A 16,485-nucleotide genomic window follows, 5' to 3' on the forward strand; every position below is an offset into this window, starting at 1 on the left:
CAGGAGACCACTTTTGAGGTCTGGGAAAAATTGAAGACATATCGATTTTGGGGTGTAGTTACCCTTTACACAAGTGTGCGCCAGGAAGAGACATTTGTTTGGTTAAGCAGTGTTGCTGTAGCTCTCATGTGATTGCGGAGTTTGCAAAACAAATGGCCACTGGATTGATGCAAATAATGATGATATAATTCTGCCAAGCTGGCATAGGCTACTTTGCAGTTAACATTTCATTGAGAAGGTTTTTGTGGGAAGCCTTTCCTTCTCTACCAGAAGAAGGTCATCATTAGCCTCATCGCTAACGGCTACACAAAGTGTAGCGCTCCGCTCGCATGCGCACAGAAACTGGGCAGTCCTGTGCCGTTTCTGAAAGTTGGGTGGAAATACGAATCACTGATGCATTTTGTTGATGTCTAATGATTCACTTGGGCAAATGAATGCATTTTCTAACAAGTTGAAAGGATTTAGTTGATTTCCTCCTTAGTTCAAAACATTTTTGAATATTGTTGAATTTCGGTTTAAAGTCTGGATTCCGTGATTCCGTGTGGGCGCGCCGTATTATATAGTCCATGAAGTTGTCATAAGTGTGAACACAGGATATGCCCTCTCCCCCCCACCCCACCCCACCCCACAAGAGTGAAATATATGGTCTGGAAATGTAAGCAAGGTTTGAGCTTTGTCAGTGTGTCACAACGTGGACAGTTCTCTGTCTCCTGATGAATAAGCGGCACATTGACTTTATATAGTGTACCAAGAGAGTTCCCTTCGCTTACGGCCATACCAGCCTGAATACGCCCGATCTCGTCCGATCTCGGAAGCTAAGCAGGGTCGGGCCTGGTTAGTACTTGGATGGGAGACCGCCTGGGAATACCAGGTGCTGTAAGCTTTTTGCTCCAGTAGAGGGTACTCTTATGTCATGCGTGGAGCAACTGCCTTTTATTTATCGCCCTAATAATGTTGTGTCTTTTTATTGGACTACATGCAGTTTGTTAGTGCTGCCCTGCCCTGATCAAATCCAATCATGGACAGTGCGTTTCCCTCGAAATGTAGGCACTACATTCAGCATTTGTGTTTTAGGCTCGGAGACTGTCAATGTCTGTCGTCCATTAGGGCCCTGTAAAATCCCTTCAATGTTTTGCCTGAAACCCCCCCCCCCCATTTTTTTTTTTTTTTTTTTAAATAAACAATTACTCCCCCTCTTCTCCGTTTACATTTCCCGGTTGGCCGTTTATCCCTGCTTCTCCAGGTTTTCGCTCTCAAAAGCACACCCTTTTAATCGAAATATAACACGATTGGATGTTCTATGTCCACGACAACGTTTAAAACCCTAGCAGGAGACCACTTTTGAGGTCTGGGAAAAATTGAAGACATATCGATTTTGGGGTGTAGTTACCCTTTACACGCAAGTGTGCGCCAGGAAGAGACATTTGTTTGGTTAAGCAGTGTTGCTGTAGCTCTCATGTGATTGCGGAGTTTGCAAAACAAATGGCCACTGGATTGATGCAAATAATGATGATATAATTCTGCCAAGCTGGCATAGGCTACTTTGCAGTTAACATTTCATTGAGAAGGTTTGTGGGAAGCCTTTCCTTCTCTACCAGAAGAAGGTAATCATTAGCCTCATCGCTAACGGCTACACAAAGTGTAGCGCTCCGCTCGCATGCGCACAGAAACTGGGCAGTCCTGTGCCGTTTCTGAAAGTTGGGTGGAAATACGAATCACTGATGCATTTTGTTGATGTCTAATGATTCACTTGGGCAAATGAATGCATTTTCTAACAAGTTGAAAGGATTTAGTTGATTTCCTCCTTAGTTCAAAACATTTTTGAATATTGTTGAATTTCGGTTTAAAGTCTGGATTCCGTGATTCCGTGCGGGCGCGCCGTATTATATAGTCCATGAAGTTGTCATAAGTGTGAACACAGGATATGCCCTCTTCCCCCCCCCCCCACCCCACCCCACAAGAGTGAAATATATGGTCTGGAAATGTAAGCAAGGTTTGAGCTTTGTCAGTGTGTCACAACGTGGACAGTTCTCTGTCTCCTGATGAATAAGCGGCACATTGACTTTATATAGTGTACCAAGAGAGTTCCCTTCGCTTACGGCCATACCAGCCTGAATACGCCCGATCTCGTCCGATCTCGGAAGCTAAGCAGGGTCGGGCCTGGTTAGTACTTGGATGGGAGACCGCCTGGGAATACCAGGTGCTGTAAGCTTTTTGCTCCAGTAGAGGGTACTCTTACGTCATGCGTGGAGCAACTGCCTTTTATTTATCGCCCTAATAATGTTGTGTCTTTTTATTGGACTACATGCAGTTTGTTAGTGCTGCCCTGCCCTGATCAAATCCAATCATGGACAGTGCGTTTCCCTCGAAATGTAGGCACTACATTCAGCATTTGTTTTTAGGCTCGGAGACTGTCAATGTCTGTCGTCCATTAGGGCCCTGTAAAATCCCTTCAATGTTTTGCCTGAAACCCCCCCCCCCATTTTTTTTTTTTTTAAATAAACAATTACTCCCCCTCTTCTCCGTTTACATTTCCCGGTTGGCCGTTTATCCCTGCTTCTCCAGGTTTTCGCTCTCAAAAGCACACCCTTTTAATCGAAATATAACACGATTGGATGTTCTATGTCCACGACAACGTTTAAAACCCTAGCAGGAGACCACTTTTGAGGTCTGGGAAAAATTGAAGACATATCGATTTTGGGGTGTAGTTACCCTTTACACGCAAGTGTGCGCCAGGAAGAGACATTTGTTTGGTTAAGCAGTGTTGCTGTAGCTCTCATGTGATTGCGGAGTTTGCAAAACAAATGGCCACTGGATTGATGCAAATAATGATGATATAATTCTGCCAAGCTGGCATAGGCTACTTTGCAGTTAACATTTCATTGAGAAGGTTTTTGTGGGAAGCCTTTCCTTCTCTACCAGAAGAAGGTAATCATTAGCCTCATCGCTAACGGCTACACAAAGTGTAGCGCTCCGCTCGCATGCGCACAGAAACTGGGCAGTCCTGTGCCGTTTCTGAAAGTTGGGTGGAAATACGAATCACTGATGCATTTTGTTGATGTCTAATGATTCACTTGGGCAAATGAATGCATTTTCTAACAAGTTGAAAGGATTTAGTTGATTTCCTCCTTAGTTCAAAACATTTTTGAATATTGTTGAATTTCGGTTTAAAGTCTGGATTCCGTGATTCCGTGCGGGCGCGCCGTATTATATAGTCCATGAAGTTGTCATAAGTGTGAACACAGGATATGCCCTCTTCCCCCCACCCCACCCCACCCCACAAGAGTGAAATATATGGTCTGGAAATGTAAGCAAGGTTTGAGCTTTGTCAGTGTGTCACAACGTGGACAGTTCTCTGTCTCCTGATGAATAAGCGGCACATTGACTTTATATAGTGTACCAAGAGAGTTCCCTTCGCTTACGGCCATACCAGCCTGAATACGCCCGATCTCGTCCGATCTCGGAAGCTAAGCAGGGTCGGGCCTGGTTAGTACTTGGATGGGAGACCGCCTGGGAATACCAGGTGCTGTAAGCTTTTGCTCCAGTAGAGGGTACTCTTATGTCATGCGTGGAGCAACTGCCTTTTATTTATCGCCCTAATAATGTTGTGTCTTTTTATTGGACTACATGCAGTTTGTTAGTGCTGCCCTGCCCTGATCAAATCCAATCATGGACAGTGCGTTTCCCTCGAAATGTAGGCACTACATTCAGCATTTGTTTTTAGGCTCGGAGACTGTCAATGTCTGTCGTCCATTAGGGCCCTGTAAAATCCCTTCAATGTTTTGCCTGAAACCCCCCAAAAAAAAAATTTTAAAAAAAATAAAAAAATAAACAATTACTCCCCCTCTTCTCCGTTTACATTTCCCGGTTGGCCGTTTATCCCTGCTTCTCCAGGTTTTCGCTCTCAAAAGCACACCCTTTTAATCGAAATATAACACGATTGGATGTTCTATGTCCACGACAACGTTTAAAACCCTAGCAGGAGACCACTTTTGAGGTCTGGGAAAAATTGAAGACATATCGATTTTGGGGTGTAGTTACCCTTTACACGCAAGTGTGCGCCAGGAAGAGACATTTGTTTGGTTAAGCAGTGTTGCTGTAGCTCTCATGTGATTGCGGAGTTTGCAAAACAAATGGCCACTGGATTGATGCAAATAATGATGATATAATTCTGCCAAGCTGGCATAGGCTACTTTGCAGTTAACATTTCATTGAGAAGGTTTTTGTGGGAAGCCTTTCCTTCTCTACCAGAAGAAGGTAATCATTAGCCTCATCGCTAACGGCTACACAAAGTGTAGCGCTCCGCTCGCATGCGCACAGAAACTGGGCAGTCCTGTGCCGTTTCTGAAAGTTGGGTGGAAATACGAATCACTGATGCATTTTGTTGATGTCTAATGATTCACTTGGGCAAATGAATGCATTTTCTAACAAGTTGAAAGGATTTAGTTGATTTCCTCCTTAGTTCAAAACATTTTTGAATATTGTTGAATTTCGGTTTAAAGTCTGGATTCCGTGATTCCGTGCGGGCGCGCCGTATTATATAGTCCATGAAGTTGTCATAAGTGTGAACACAGGATATGCCCTCTTCCCCCCCCCCCACCCCACCCCACAAGAGTGAAATATATGGTCTGGAAATGTAAGCAAGGTTTGAGCTTTGTCAGTGTGTCACAACGTGGACAGTTCTCTGTCTCCTGATGAATAAGCGGCACATTGACTTTATATAGTGTACCAAGAGAGTTCCCTTCGCTTACGGCCATACCAGCCTGAATACGCCCGATCTCGTCCGATCTCGGAAGCTAAGCAGGGTCGGGCCTGGTTAGTACTTGGATGGGAGACCGCCTGGGAATACCAGGTGCTGTAAGCTTTTGCTCCAGTAGAGGGTACTCTTACGTCATGCGTGGAGCAACTGCCTTTTATTTATCGCCCTAATAATGTTGTGTCTTTTTATTGGACTACATGCAGTTTGTTAGTGCTGCCCTGCCCTGATCAAATCCAATCATGGACAGTGCGTTTCCCTCGAAATGTAGGCACTACATTCAGCATTTGTTTTTAGGCTCGGAGACTGTCAATGTCTGTCGTCCATTAGGGCCCTGTAAAATCCCTTCAATGTTTTGCCTGAATAAAAAAAAAAATGTAAAAAAAAAAATAAATAAACAAACAATTACTCCACCTCTTCTCCGTTTACATTTCCCGGTTGGCCGTTTATCCCTGCTTCTCCAGGTTTTCGCTTCTCAAAAATATGCACACCCTTTTAATCGAAATATAACACGATTGGATGTTCTATGTCCACGACAACGTTTAAAACCCTAGCAGGAGACCACTTTTGAGGTCTGGGAAAAATTGAAGACATATCGATTTTGGGGTGTAGTTACCCTTTACACGCAAGTGTGCGCCAGGAAGAGACATTTGTTTGGTTAAGCAGTGTTGCTGTAGCTCTCATGTGATTGCGGAGTTTGCAAAACAAATGGCCACTGGATTGATGCAAATAATGATGATATAATTCTGCCAAGCTGGCATAGGCTACTTTGCAGTTAACATTTCATTGAGAAGGTTTTTGTGGGAAGCCTTTCCTTCTCTACCAGAAGAAGGTAATCATTAGCCTCATCGCTAACGGCTACACAAAGTGTAGCGCTCCGCTCATGCGCACAGAAACTGGGCAGTCCTGTGCCGTTTCTGAAAGTTGGGTGGAAATACGAATCACTGATGCATTTTGTTGATGTCTAATGATTCACTTGGGCAAATGAATGCATTTTCTAACAAGTTGAAAGGATTTAGTTGATTTCCTCCTTAGTTCAAAACATTTTTGAATATTGTTGAATTTCGGTTTAAAGTCTGGATTCCGTGATTCCGTGCGGGCGGGCGCCGTATTATATAGTCCATGAAGTTGTCATAAGTGTGAACACAGGATATGCCCTCTTCCCCCCCCCCACCCCACCCCACCCCAAGAGTGAAATATATGGTCTGGAAATGTAAGCAAGGTTTGAGCTTTGTCAGTGTGTCACAACGTGGACAGTTCTCTGTCTCCTGATGAATAAGCGGCACATTGACTTTATATAGTGTACCAAGAGAGTTCCCTTAGCTTACGGCCATACCAGCCTGAATACGCCCGATCTCGTCCGATCTCGGAAGCTAAGCAGGGTCGGGCCTGGTTAGTACTTGGATGGGAGACCGCCTGGGAATACCAGGTGCTGTAAGCTTTTTGCTCCAGTTTGTCCGTTTCTTCCCACAAGGCTGAAGCAACTGCCTTTTATTTATAAGCCCTAATAATGTTGTTTTTTTCATTGGACTACATGCAGTTTGTTATGCTGCCCTATGATCAAATTCTTCAATCATGGACACAAAGATGCTTATCGAAATGGTGAAAATGCACACATTCAGCATTTGTTTTTAGGCTCGGAGACTGTCAATGTCTGTCGTCCATTAGGGCCCTGTAAAATCCCTTCAATGTTTTGCCTGAATAAAAAAAAAAAAAAAAAAAAAAAAGTACTTGGATAAACAATTACTCCAGGTCTTCTCCGTTTACATTTCCCGGTTGGCCGTTTATCCCTGCTTCTCCAGGTTTTCGCTCTCAAAAGCACACCCTTTTAATCGAAATATAACACGATTGGATGTTCTATGTCATCGACAACGTTTAAAACCTACATAGCAGGAGACCACTTTTGAGGTCTGGGAAAAATTGAAGACATATGATTTTGGGGCTGTAATTACCCCACTTTACACTTTATAGTGTGCACCAGGAAGAGACATTTGTTTGGTTAAGCAGTGTTGCTGTAGCTCTCATGTGATTGCGGAGTTTGCAAAACAAATGGCCACTGGATTGATGCAAATAATGATGATATAATTCTGCCAAGCTGGCATAGGCTACTTTGCAGTTAACATTTCATTGAGAAGGTTTTTGTGGGAAGCCTTTCCTTCTCTACCAGAAGAAGGTTATCATTAGCCTCATCGCAATCTGGCTACAAATTATGGCTACATTATATGCACAGAAACTTCCAGTCCTGTGACCAAAGATTTCTGAAAGTTGGTGGAAATACGAATCACTGATCATTTTGTTGATGTCTAATGATTCACTTGGGCAAATGAATGCATTTTCAACAAGTTGAAAGGATTTAGTTGATTTCCTCCTTAGTTCAAAACATTTTTGAATATTGTTGAATTTCGGTTTAAAGTCTGGGATTCCGGTGCTGTAAGTTTTTGTCAACCCTTTGTCCGTTTCTTCCATGAAATTGTCATAAGTGTGAACACAGGATATGCCCTTTCCCCCCCCCATCCAACAATCAAGAGTGAAATTATGGTCTGGAAATGTATATGCAAGTTTTGAGCTTTGTCAGTGTGTCACAAAGTGGACAGTTCTCTGTCTCAGCTGATGAATAACCGGCACATTGACTTTATATAGTGTACCAAGAGAGTTTTCGCTTACGGCCATACCAGCCTGAATACGCCTGATCTCGTCCGATCTCGGAAGCTAAGCAGGTTCGGGCCTGGTTAGTACTTGGATGGGAGACCGCCTGGGAATACCAGGTGCTGTAAGCTTTTTGTCAACCTCTTTGTCCGTTTCTTCCCACAAGGCTGAAATATTTATCGCCCTAATAATGTTGTGTCTTTTTATTGGACTACATGCAGTTTGTTAGTGTATTTCAAATCCAACAATCTGTGCTACAAATTATGGCTACATTATATGCAAGTTCTTCCACTTTTTGAGTGACACAAAGATGCTTATCGACATGGTGAAAATGCAACAGCTGTTAATCACACCCACTTTGACTTTATATAGTGCACCAAGATACTTTCTCCGTTTACCACACCGGCCTGAGTATCGCCTGATCTCGTTTGATCTCGGAAGCTAAGCAGGTTCGGGCCTGGTTAGTACTTGGATGGGAGACCGCCTGGGAATACCAGGTGCTGTAAAACCCTAGTCAGGCTGAAATATGTGCCACTTTTGAGGTTAGTTTGTATTTCAAAAATCTGAAGAAATTATGGCTTTTGGGGTGTAAGTTCTTCCACTTTTTGAGTGACACAAAGATGCTTATCGACATGGTGAAAATGCAACAGCTGAATCAGACATTTGTTTGGTTAAGTGCAGTGTGCTGTAGCTCTCATGTGATTGCTGATTTGCAAAACAAATGGCCACTGGTTGATGCAAATAATGATGGGATACCTGCCTGGGCATACCAGGTGCTGTACTTTGTCAGTTAACATTTCATTCCCACAAGGCTTTGTGCCTTTCCTTTCTACCAGAAGAAGGTTAGTTTGTATTTCATCCAACAATCTGTGCTACAAATTATGGCTACATTATATGCAAGTTCTTCACTTTTTGAGTGACACAAAGATGCTTATCGACATGGTGAAAATGCAACAGCTGAATCACACCCACTTTGACTTTATATAGTGCAAAGAATGCATTTTCTAACAAGTTGACCAACCGGCCTGAGTACGCCTGATCTCGTCTGATCTCAAAAGCAGGTTCGGGCCTATTGTTAATACTTGGATGGGAGACCGCTGGGAATACCAGGTGCTGTAAGCTTTTTGTCAACCCTTTGTCCGTTTCTTCCCACAAGGCTGAAATATGTGCCGTCGCTTTGAAATAAGTAAGCCCTCTTAGTTTGTATTTCATCTTAGTTTGTATTTCATCCAACAATCCCACCCCACAAATTATGGTCTGGAAATTATATGCAAGTTCTTCCACTTTTCAGTGACACAAAGATGCTTATCGACATGGTGAAAATGCAACAGCTGATAATCACACCCACTTTGACTTTATATAGTGCACCAAGAGATAGTTTCTCGCTTACGACCACACCGGCCTGAACGCCTGATCTCGTCTGATCTCGGAAGCTAAGCAGGTTCGGGCCTGGTTAGTACTTGGATGGGAGACCGCCTGGGAATACCAGGTGCTGTAAGCTTTTTGTCAACCCTTGTCCGTTTCTTCCCACAAGGCTGAAATATGTGCCGTCGCTTTGAAATAAGTAAGCAAGGTTAGTTTGTATTTCATCCAACAATCTGTGCTACAAATTATGGCTACATTATATGCAAGTTCTTCCACTTTTTGAGTGACACAAAGATGCTTATCGACATGGTGAAAATGCAACAGCTGTTAATCACACCCACTTTGACTTTATATAGTGCACCAAGAGATAGTTTCTCGCTTACGACCACACCCTGAAAATCCCTTCAATGTTTGATCTGAAGCTAAGCAGGTTCGGGCCTGGTTAGTACTTGGATGGGAGACCGCCTGGGAATACCAGGTGCTGTAAGCTTTTCCGTTTCAACCCTTTGTCCGTTTCTTCCCACAAGGCTGAAATATGTGCCGTCGCTTTGAAATAAGTAAGCAAGGTTGGATTTGTATTTCATCCAACAATCTGTGCTAAAATTATGGCTACATTTATGCAAGTTCTTCCACTTTTGAGTGACACAAAGATGCTTTGACATGGTGAAAATGCAACAGCTGTAATCACACCCACTTTGACTTTATATAGTGCACCAAGAGACATTAGTTTGTTATTTCACACCGGCCTGAGTACGCCTGTCTCGTCTGATTTGGAAGCTAATGCAGGTTCTTCCTGGTTGAGTGACACTTGATGGGAGATAATGGGAATAAGGTGCTGTAAGCTTTGCAGTCAACCCTTTGTCCGTTTCTTCCCACAAGGTTTTTGCTGAAATATGTGCCGTTCTCTTTGAAATAAGAAGCAAGGTTAGTCATTTGCCTTTCGCTAACGGCTACACAAAATCTGTTTGCTCCAAATTATGGCTACATTATATGCAAGTTCTTCCACTTTTGAAAGTGAGTGACACAAAGATGCTTATCGACATGGTGAAAATGCAACAGCTGTTAATCACACCCACTTTGACTTTATATAGTGCACCAAGAGATAGTTTCTCCTTAGACCACACCATTTGAGTACGCCTGATCTTGTCTGATCTCGGAAGCTAAGTCAGGTTCGGGCCTGGTTAGTACTTGGATGGGAGACCGCCTGGGAATACCAGGTGCTGTAAGCTTTTTGTCAACCCTTTGTCCGTTTCTTCCCACAAGGCTGAAATATGTGCCGTCGCTTTGAAATAAGTAAGCAAGGTTAGTTTGTATTTCATCCAACAATCTGTGCTACAAATTATGGCTACATTATATGCAAGTTCTTCCACTTTTTGAGTGACACAAAGATGCTTATCGACATGGTGAAAATGCAACAGCTGGTAATCACACCCACTTTGACTTTATATAGTGCACCAAGAGATACTTTCTCGCTTACGACCATACCAGCCTGAGTACGCAATTCCTGATTGGAGAAGTGACGACAGGTGTGAGTGTTTGAGCTGTGAGTGAGTGTTTGCTGGAGAGTGTTTGCTCGAGAGCTATTTTTGTTAATTAATTGGTTTTTGCAATATAATTTATTATTTTCTTCAGTTGAATAGTTTAAAGTTTGGTTAGTCTTCCCCCTTGCAGTTTTTCTGCTTGGGGGGAGAGGTTTTTTTGGATTCATTTTTTACTATGACGGACAACAAGGAAAAGACAAACGGAATGGACAAAGACAACGAAAAGGCGCAACGGAAGAAAAATGAAGATAACGAAGGAGTGAAATATGGAAAAGAATACACGGTGGCAATTGTGTTGGAAGGAGAAGACAAAGTGACGACAATGGAACTACTAAGAGCAATTAAGGAGGTGTGTGGAGAGGTGGTGGGATGCAGAATGAAAGGAGAAAAGAAGTACGAAATTACGATGAGAAATGAAAGAGGAAAAGAACGGTTAATGGATGGATTGCGAATAAAGGACACAAGGATTCTGGCGAGAGATATTAATGTGAAGGAGTTGGTGGTGTCTTTTATGAATCTCCCAGTATACGTAGAAGATGGTGTGATAGTGGGCAAGCTGAGAAGCTGGGGAGTGGAGGCCGTCTCGGAGATAAGGAGGAGAGTTTGGCCAGGAACGGAGGTGGTTGACGGGACACGTTTCTGCAAGGTCAAGTTCACAGAAAAAGTGACATCATTACCTTATTCTACAAGAATTGAGACGTTGGAGGGAGCAGAATATTTCAGGGTCATTCATGACAAACAGGTCAGAGTGTGTCGTATGTGTATTCAACCCGGGCACATAGTTAAAGACTGCCCGGAATTTAGGTGTTTTAAGTGTGGCAATCATGGACACTATGCGAGAGAATGTGATGGAGAGAAGGAAAGGAATTTTTGTGGTGGATGCAGAAAGAGAGTGGCGGAGTGCAACTGTGGAGAGGATAGGGCTGAAGAGGGGAGTCAAACAATATTCGAGGAAGCAGTGGTATTGTCGCAAGAAGGAGAAGAAGATGGAGGAGAGGACGTGGTGGAAGGTGGAGAGACGGAGGAAGGAAGAAGGAAGAAGGACCAGAAGATAAATGAAATTGGGAGGAGTATGGACTCAGAAATAAGAAGAGGGAGCTTTCAGGAGGAGGGGGGGGGAGTGGACTGGGGGGAAGCACGGGGGACTCACAGGTTTTGGGGGAAAGCACAGCACTAACAAGTAGCTCGGGGGGGTGAAGAAATGGAGGGGGTTATGGAGTTGATGACAATACCAGAGACGGCGATGAGCACGGGGAGCACAACGACTATACCAGAAGTGGAGATGAATACGGGGAGCACAACGGAGGTGGATGCCAAGAGTGGAAGTTGGCTGGATAACATGGACTTGGAGGAGATATCGGACACGGATGATGGGGCAAAGATGGAAAGAACGAGGGAAGGATACAGGAAGAGGAAAGCGGTGGGAAGAGGGGGAGAGAAAGGGTGGAAGAAGAAAGAAACTGGATAACAGGTAGAGGATAATGAAATTATATTTTATTATTTTATTATTTATTAGAATGGTCAATATAATGTCAATAAATGCAAATGGTTTGAGAACAATGGGAAAATTAAATAGAATAGTCCAAATGAAGAATTCAGATATTTTATGTATTCAAGAAACACACTGGGATAATGTTTGTGTTTTAGAAGTAAAAAAAATATGGAGGGATTTTATTTATGTAAACAATGGCAGAGGGAATTCAAGTGGGGTTGCAATTTTATTAAGGAAGGATGTAGTAGAAAATGTGAAGAAGATATATAATGATAATAATGGGAGGATTTTAATTTTGGATTTTGAATATATGAATAGGGTTTTTAGGATTATAAATATTTATGCGCCGAATAATGAGATAGAGCGAAGGAATTTATTTTTAGAATTAGGGAAATGGTGCAAGGGTAACTGTATTTTAGTTGGGGATTTTAATGTTAAAATGAATAGATTAGATATGTCAAGGGGAGCTATTTTTAGAAGTGACGTATCGAGGGGGGGTTTTAAGGAAGATTATGTGTGAAAACAGTCTGATTGATATATGGAGAGATGAGAACCCGAATAAGAGAGGATTTTCTAGAAGGCAGGTGGTTTTAGGGGAGTTGAAACAGACACGGATAGATCTGGTTTTAGTAAATGAAGGGTTAAGGAATTTTATGAAGGATATTAATTATATTTTTACAACTTTTAGTGATCATGCTGGGTTAACATTTTCGGTGGGGTTAGATAAAGAAAGGAAAGGGGGGGGGGAATATGGTGCATGAATGCAGGGTATCTAGGTGATGAAGAATATGGAATACAGCTTAAATCTTTGATAGAACATGAAATGGAGGATAAGCAAAAAGGGAATGATAAGTGCCAGTGGTGGGAAAATGTAAAGAAAAAAATTAAAGGTTTTAGTATTAGATATGCAAGGAAGAAGAGGAGTAGGATGACAAGAGAAGAACATTTGTTAAGAGAAAAATTGAATGAAGAAATGAGGAAATGTGATATTAATCCTATTTATAATATTGAAAGGTTTTTAGATTTAAAGGCACAATTGAGCAAATGTGAAATAGATAAGTGTAAGGGGGCATCTATTAGAAGTAGGGCAAAGTATGTGTTGGAAGGGGAGAAATGCACGTCTTTTTTCTTGGTTTAGAGAAAACTAAACAGACGAAATCATATATTAGTGAGATAGAAAATGTAAAGGGTGAAGTTGTAAATGATTATGTTGAGATATTAGAAACCGTACAGAATTTTTACAAGGATTTATTTAAGAAAGGGGAGGTGGATGAGGGGTGTGTAAAGGAGATTTTAGGTAGTGTGGATGTACAAATTGGTGTTGAGGATAAGCAAAGATGTGATAGGAAGATAACAGTGGATGAAGTGAAAGATGCAATTAAGGGTTTACAAATAAATAAAAGTCCTGGAGTAGATGGACTAATTGCAGAGTTTTATAAAATGTATGAAAGTTTTTTAGCACCGATTTTAATGGAAGTGTATCAATATATGGAAGATAATAATACTGTTTCAGACTCCATGGTGACAGGGCTGATATCGATTTTATATAAAAATAAGGGGAGCAAATTAAAATTGGAGAATTATAGGCCAATTAGTTTATTAAACTCAGATTATAAGATTTTAGCTAAGATATTGGCAAATAGGATGAAGATGGTTTTAAATGATATTATAGCACCTACACAAAATTATAGTGTGCCTGGAAGAGATATAGCTGATACTATTATTACACTTAGAGATGTGATAAATAAAATGAATAGTGATAAGAGAGGGGGAATTGTTTTAAGTATAGATTTTAATAAAGCTTTTGACAGGGTGGAACATGATTTTATGTTTAGGGTACTGGAGAAATATGGGTTTGGAAACAGAATAATAGGATGGATAAAGTTATTATATAGAAAGGCAAAAAGTAGGGTAAAATGTAATGGGGTTTTAACAGATTCTTTTATTCTTGAGAGATCGGTGAGGCAGGGGTGCCCTTTATCAGCATTATTGTATGTTTTATCGGTAGAACCCTTAGCGGCATACCTTAAAAAAGATAATTTTATAAATTGTGTAGAGACTCCGCAAGGAGGTTTTAGTTTAATTCATCAATATGCAGACGATACCACAGTAATAGTTAGAGATGAGGGAAGTGTTATAAGGGTGATGGAGTGTTTTAAAGTATATGAGCAAGCCTCAGGAGCAAAAGTGAATATGGAGAAGTCAGTAATAATGAATGTTGGGAAGATTAATGAGGGGACTTTTCCTTTTAAAATGGTAAATGATTATTTTAAGGTGTTAGGTGTGTTTTTAGGGGTGAAGGAACAGGAAGCTAGGGATCTGACATGGAGTGGTGTGATAAATAAAGTTAGAAAGGTGGTAAATATGTGGAGGGGGAGGTCTTTAAAATTAAAAGGGAAAGTAATAGTTGTAAATTCCTTGCTGATGTCAATTTTTATTCATGTCATGAATGTTTTAGACGTACCAGAATGGGTTTTATCGGAAATAAATACGATTTTAGTTGATTTTTTATGGGATGGGAAAGGTGCGAAAATTTCTTTTAAAACTTTGATTGCAGGTTATGAGGAGGGAGGTTTGAAGTTGGTGGATTTAAATGTGAGGAAAAAAGCAATTAGAGTCAAAATGGTACGTAAATATTTATATGGTGAATTAGATTATGGATGGAAAAGATTTTTTAAGGAGTATTTGCAGGAGGTTGGGAGGATGGGAGACAATGGCTTATTGATGTGTATGAAAAAGGAAATGTTAAGTAATATACCTTTGTTTTATAGAGAAGTGTTTGAGGCTTGGGGGGAGTTTTTACCAAATATTTATTATGAGTGTACCATTTTAGACAATATTTTAAATCAGCCAATTTTTTTAAATCCCAAGATACAGTATAATAATAAAATGTTGTATTGTAAATATTTTATGAGGGCTGGGATGAGACAGATTGGGGACATTTTATATGAGGTCATTCCGGGGTTCCTTCCATGTCAGGCAATATTTGATAATGTGGATGAAGAAAATGATGAAATAGGTAGAACTACTGTGGAGAACATGTATAAGAGAATATTAGGATGTCTTCCTGGGGAGTGGTGTGTTTTAATAAATAAAGAGGTGGCTACAAGAGCTAAGGGTTTACCGGTTTTATATTATGAAAGTAATGGGAAGAAGTATGATTTGTCAGGTTTGAAAGTTAAAAAGGTTTATGAAAAATGTATTTTAAGAGAGATAAAAACTCCTGCTTCAGAAAAAGTGTGGTCTAGGGTGTTTGTAAATATAGATGTGAAATCAATATGGAAGAATGTAAATGTAAAATATAATTCTATAGAATGTGAAGACAATGATTTTAAATTGAAACATAATAGGATTTTTACGAACGTGGTTTTACATCAAATAAATAGAGATGTTAAAAGAGAATGTGATATTTGTGGTACGGGGTGGAAAATTTTATGCACTTTTTTGTTGAATGTAGTAGATTAGAAGAGTTTCATAAGTTTTTAAAGGGGATTTTAGTACAACATTGGGGAGAAGAGATTGTTGCTGGGGTTGAGTGGAGGAGGTTGTTTCTTTTTGGTTTAACTGGGAAAAGCAAAGTTTTTAATTTTCATTTGATTAATTTTGTTCTTAGTCATGCCAGATACGCTATAAGACTAAGAAGGAATTTGGGACATTATGAAGGGAAAATTGTGAGTGTGGAGGTTTTATTTAGAAGTATTCTAGAGAAAGATATAGAAGTAATATATAAATATGGTGGATGTAATTTTGAAAAATTGTTCGTGTGGGGGAGCACTTTTATTGAAATTGAGTCGAATGGAAAACTTGGTTTTAATTATTAATTGGTTTTGGTGGATTATTGGGGTTTTAATAGGTTTTCTTTTCTTTTCTTTTTTGATTTTGTAAAAGGATGAATTGTTCATCCTTTTTATAATTGATTGAATGTTGGAAATATTATGTGTTTTTTTCATAATAAAAGATAAAAAAAAAGTACGCCTGATCTCGTCTGATCTCGGAAGCTAAGCAGGTTCGGGCCTGGTTAGTACTTGGATGGGAGACCGCCTGGGAATACCAGGTGCTGTAAGCTTTTGTCAACCCTTTGTCCGTTTCTTCCCACAAGGCTGAAATATGTGCCGTGCTTTTTAAATAAGTAATGCAGTTTAGTTTGTATTTCATCCAACAATCTGTGCTACAAATTATGGCTACATTATATGCAAGTTCTTCACTTTTTGAGTGACACAAAGATGCTTATCGACATGGTGAAATGCAACAGCTGGCACACCCACTTTGACTTTATATAGTGCACCAAGAGATAGTTTCTCGCTTTAGACCACACCGCCTGAGACGCCTGATCTCGTCTGATCTCGGAAGCTAAGCAGGTTCCCTGGTTATACTTGGATGGGAGACCCCTGGGAAACCAGGTGCTGTCAATGTTTTGCCTGAATCAACCCTTTGTCCGTTTCTTTAAAAAAATAAAAAAATAAACAATTACTCCACCTCTTCTCCGTTTACATTTCCCGGTGTGCTTCTCCAGGTTTTCGCTCTCAAAAAGCACACCCTTTTAATAGAAATATAACACGATTGGATGTTCTATGTCCACGAACAACGTTTACAACCCTATGGCAGGAGAAGTTCTTCACTTTTGAGTCTGGGAAAAAGATGACTTATCGATTTTGGAAAATGCAACAGCTGTAATCACACCCACT

General features: G+C 40.7%; 7 non-coding genes and 1 pseudogene across 7 annotated transcripts; all 8 read left to right on the plus strand.

Annotated features, from left to right (window-relative positions):
* The first annotated feature begins 764 nt into the window (after window positions 1-764).
* LOC124023727 lies at window positions 765-883 on the plus strand. The gene has a single exon (XR_006836720.1). It is a non-coding gene; the product is annotated as a 5S ribosomal RNA (ribosomal RNA).
* Window positions 884-2,093: 1,210 nt separating this feature from the next.
* Window positions 2,094-2,212, plus strand: LOC124023728. Its single transcript, XR_006836721.1, has one exon. It is a non-coding gene; the product is annotated as a 5S ribosomal RNA (ribosomal RNA).
* A 1,204-nt stretch (window positions 2,213-3,416) lies between these two features.
* On the plus strand, window positions 3,417-3,535 carry LOC124023729. The gene has a single exon (XR_006836722.1). It is a non-coding gene; the product is annotated as a 5S ribosomal RNA (ribosomal RNA).
* Window positions 3,536-4,745: 1,210 nt separating this feature from the next.
* On the plus strand, window positions 4,746-4,864 carry LOC124023730. The gene has a single exon (XR_006836723.1). It is a non-coding gene; the product is annotated as a 5S ribosomal RNA (ribosomal RNA).
* Window positions 4,865-6,078: 1,214 nt separating this feature from the next.
* LOC124023731 lies at window positions 6,079-6,197 on the plus strand. The gene has a single exon (XR_006836724.1). It is a non-coding gene; the product is annotated as a 5S ribosomal RNA (ribosomal RNA).
* A 1,217-nt stretch (window positions 6,198-7,414) lies between these two features.
* Window positions 7,415-7,533, plus strand: LOC124023726. Its single transcript, XR_006836719.1, has one exon. It is a non-coding gene; the product is annotated as a 5S ribosomal RNA (ribosomal RNA).
* Window positions 7,534-7,794: 261 nt separating this feature from the next.
* Window positions 7,795-7,911, plus strand: LOC124023762 (annotated as a pseudogene).
* An 875-nt stretch (window positions 7,912-8,786) lies between these two features.
* LOC124023760 lies at window positions 8,787-8,903 on the plus strand. The gene has a single exon (XR_006836751.1). It is a non-coding gene; the product is annotated as a 5S ribosomal RNA (ribosomal RNA).
* Window positions 8,904-16,485: the final 7,582 nt, after the last annotated feature.

Source organism: Oncorhynchus gorbuscha, unplaced genomic scaffold, assembly GCF_021184085.1.
Source record: "Oncorhynchus gorbuscha isolate QuinsamMale2020 ecotype Even-year unplaced genomic scaffold, OgorEven_v1.0 Un_scaffold_1678, whole genome shotgun sequence".
Taxonomy (NCBI): domain Eukaryota; kingdom Metazoa; phylum Chordata; class Actinopteri; order Salmoniformes; family Salmonidae; genus Oncorhynchus; species Oncorhynchus gorbuscha.